This window comes from Ptychodera flava, chromosome 11, assembly GCF_041260155.1.
Source record: "Ptychodera flava strain L36383 chromosome 11, AS_Pfla_20210202, whole genome shotgun sequence".
NCBI lineage: Eukaryota > Metazoa > Hemichordata > Enteropneusta > Ptychoderidae > Ptychodera > Ptychodera flava.
The window spans coordinates 32,436,442-32,440,800 of record NC_091938.1 but is presented as its reverse complement, the minus strand read 5'-3'; positions in this window follow the sequence as shown (position 1 = coordinate 32,440,800).

Sequence of the window (4,359 nt, the reverse complement as noted above, 5' to 3'; positions counted from 1 at the left end):
TTCTCAAGGGCACAACACCATGTTGGAGTCTCAAACTCATCATTCTCCGATAGTGAGTATCTTAATCTGAACTTACTTGGTCTCGAACTCACCATCCTCTGATAGTGAGTTCGGTACCCTAATCACTGCCGCACGGTACCTCCGCAATTGCCTCATTTGTTACACAGTAACAATAAGGAGCTAAACGTTATAACCATTTTGTATATTAAATAAAGCGAAGCGTAAATGTAACACAAAAGTGACCCGGTTTTGAAACAAGGCGGAGCAGTTACCGTCCAAAAAACATGTGTGCCGCACCAACACTCATTAGGGACGGTTCAGAATTTACTTCCAGGGCGGCTGGAGGATTTTCAGGGGGGGGCACCCATTTTTCCCAAGAAAAATTAGGGGGGCAGACAAAAATACCACAATCTTTTAGGGGGGCCAAGGAAAAAAAACATCAATTCAATATTTGCCGAGAATTTCTGATCTCTACAAAAGAGAACCATAGACGCTACCTGGGTGACAGATAAACTCAACATGTTTAGTTAAACTCCTTTAGCTGCCAAATTCGGTAATATTCACAGTGGTTTGTTTTATGCATCTACTGCAGTATCTTGTTGTCCTCCCTGAAGCGTCATGAAATGTCCAGTATTTAGCATGTCAACACAAACCATACAGTGAACAGTCAGGGTTGTTTTTGTTGAAAAGAGATCTCGGATCAAGTCCAGACTAGAATTCATTTGTCAACAATAACAATGGTCATTTATGTTCACACTGGTATATTGCTAAATACAGCATTGGTGTCCTATGTAGTGATAGAATAATAAACAAATGCTGATACACAGAGATGAACATTGAACAAATGCTAAAAATTACAGCAAATGTCTTTTAAAGGTTGGGTTTACCTTGTTGCTTCTAAAGCAGTTGAAAGTTGCGAGATAAAGAAGTGTTAATTTATGCAAATGTATGCAAATCACCCGATTTCTTGACTTCTTTTTCCTCCCAATTTCAAAATTTCCAAAGAATTTAACTCCACTCCACGTAATCAGATTGAAAGAGGTAGCGGGGAGAGTGCTAACATAGGGTTACATCTTTGAGAGCTGGAGGCGCCACAGCTGCAGCCAACGCCCAAGTGAATGACAGGTGCTTCAAACGTCACGGTCGGTGGCGATCTGAGATAGCGAAAGACGGCTACGTGGACGATTCACTGCAATCCCGACTGTTGGTTTCCAAAAACTTAGGACTGTAGGGTATCGTCTTGTTTCCCTTTCTTTAATGAAGTCTAAAGCTGCCCCTCTGGCTGATCCATCATTAATGAATGAATGGAGTGGAACGTAATTCATTTATTAGAATGAGAGTATAGAGAAGACATATAATTTCTCGCGGTTCGATAGTATAGAGAGAAATTGATGTCTTCACGTTACGTAAATTTGGTGGCACAGTACAACAGGTGTAAGTCCAGCTGAGTTAATGTGCAAACGTCAGTTTCGTACTAGATTGCAATTGGTAAAACCCAGTCTTGCAAAGCGAGTAGAAAAGAAACAAAAAGCAAAAAAAGAGCAGTTCAATCGTTATAGAAAACAAGAGAGATATTTTGAATTGGTGATATTGTAAGAGTGAAAAATCCTACAGCCGAGTCAAAACTGGATAAGTGGTTATTAGGCTCTGTAATTGAAGTCAAAGGACCTAGAAATTACATGGTCAAAATTGGGCCCACGACTAAAATGGTTCATGCGGATCATATGGTGAAAACCTATGAGGAAAGTGAGCCAGAGTTCAAACAAACGAGTGTACCAGTGGATAGTGAATCAAAGGTGTACGTAAGGGATTTCAGTCCACAACCAGTAAAAGAAATGCCTAGAGCAAATCCGACTGAAATACCAAATGTAGTAAAACCTAAAGAAAATACTGCAGTTAACAGTACCAGTAAATCTGACAAAGTAACACCAAGTCAGGAGACGTCAGTAAAACCAAGTGGAATTACTGAACCAGTTAGAAGATCAAATAGAGTTAGAAAACCAGTAGTGAAATTAGATCTGTAGATTTTGTAATGTAGTTTATTTGCAGAAATCAGGCATGTAACACTTTTCTTTTTAAAAGGGAAGCAGTGTAATACATGCTAATATATTCATGTAGTGACGTATTATTGTAGTGCGCATGTGCAGAATAAAGGATTACTCTCCTCATGCTTGAGACTAGTGAACAACGGCCTCTGTGTCTCTCTATATGATAAATAGTACATATACTACAATATACTATAATAGTAGCCAGTTTGAATATCCTGCCGTTTTCTTATTCCTTTTGCGTTTTGGTCACAAACTTGCTGTTATATCAGTGAAGAACAGAGTAAGCTTACTTTGTTATTTACACTGTAAATTTGGCAGGTGGCATTAATGATAAATGCGTGGGCGGGGCTACGGAGCTTTAAGTTGGAAGTTTGGAATTAGGTATTCAGTCTAGCCAGGCACTTCAGCAGCCTACAGACGGGTTCGTCCAAGTTATCTTCAAAAACAATGATGTTGTTGTGTTTCCGTATTGAGGGAATGATCGAAAGTGGTGAAGTCCGACACCACCCCGTGGTCCTGTGTTATGCACTGTTTTCGGACACAGGTTTCCAGAGAATTTCCCTAATCTAAGGTTTTTTACCTCTGGTTTTTCCTGGACGGCATGCACAGGTGACGCGGATACTACATTTCAACCGCTTCCGCCACGCCATTAGCTCCCGCACCCAGTTATAATGTGTACTGTATACTTTGCTCTTCTTGTCTGTAATAAAGCTGCCCCTCTGCTGATGAACTCACGATTTCCTGATCCCACCCCCCCCCCCACACACACACACACACACACACTTACTTGAAGAAATCTGAGATGGATAATCAATTACAGACCTTTGTTGTAAAGAGAATATTGATAGAAAGTGATTCGCCATGGGGTATTCCACGGGTATATACACGTCTGTACATCATTTCCATAAATCATTCTAAGTAGTAGAGGGACTTAGTGGAAATTCTCGGACAAGTACAGTAGTTGCTTTCAACACCGATGCAAATATTTAAATTATTTTTTAGGAAGTTAATATATTTTGTGGCACTCCCACTTGGTAACATTTTTAAAACACATTTTTTTAATGCCAACGGTCGATATTTGACGTGGCGACTGCGCGCGGATCGCGAGATATCGATAAAAACATGTCTTCAAAAAAGTAAAAGTTTGAATTCCGGTGGCCCACCTAAATTCAGCTTCCGAACATCGAACGTTCGGCACTGGGGATATTGTCAACTAAGCTATGGAGTACGAGTCTACGCTGACGCTGCTGTACGCGTCGGTGATCGGTCATGCCCAGTGGGAGAAAGCTGAGTCTTACTGACTTGGTGAAAAAACGAAAAACAATTTTTGCTGATTCCACCAGAATTCGCATAGGTGACTAGCCCAGTTACGTGCCGTTGATACATAGCGGCCACCGCGTGGTATGCATAGACGCATACCACGCGCGCGGCGAACCACACGTACTGTGTGGCAGACGACAAAATGTAGTCATCGGAGGCGGCTAATATTTAACACGTAAAAACTTATGTTTATGTGGTATTGGTTAAAAATATAATACAACTGATTTAGAATAATGACAACGACAAAGCTAAGAAGAAGTTTCATATACTGACCTATGGTAAAGGCATAATGCCGTATATAAAGTCTTCGCAGCGGGAGGTAAAATTGCGTCGTTCGAACTTATTATGGACTCCCTAGAATATCGTCAATCAGCACAACAACAAATCTTCGGTGGATTTCGCGTCATAATCAGAAACGATCGTAAAACTTCGGGATGTGAAAAATACGCTCGGGAAATGACATGTTTTTATCGATATCTCGCGATCCGCGCGCAGTCGCCACGTCAAATATCGACCGTTGGCATTAAAAAAAGAAGTTGGCATTAAAAAATGTGTTTTAAAAATGTTACCAAGTGGGAGTGCCTCTTTAATATATTTTTTGTAACTCTGAGTAAACGGAAGGATGCATTGTATTACATATTTGCTTTACCGGAGGGTGCATTCTTTGTTTTAAGAACTGAGTAAACGTAAGAAAGAAAAGACTTGTGTTCTTTATAATATATCTTAGCAAGTGTATAAAACATAATGCTGCATGATTCTGGGCCATACATCAGGCTAGGTATAGCGTGATAGACGTCTCTGTAATGACTAGAAATGCATACATTGGCGTGCACCTTCTTTATCGCGTTTTCCGAAACAGTCCCTCCGATGTTTATCTGCATCGTTGCTTAGATAATTGAATGATTAAGTGCGTCTGCGTCAGACAGTATTTGCATAAACGTAGTATTAGCTTATTGGAGGTAAAGCGAACGTATTACGCCCACTTACGACT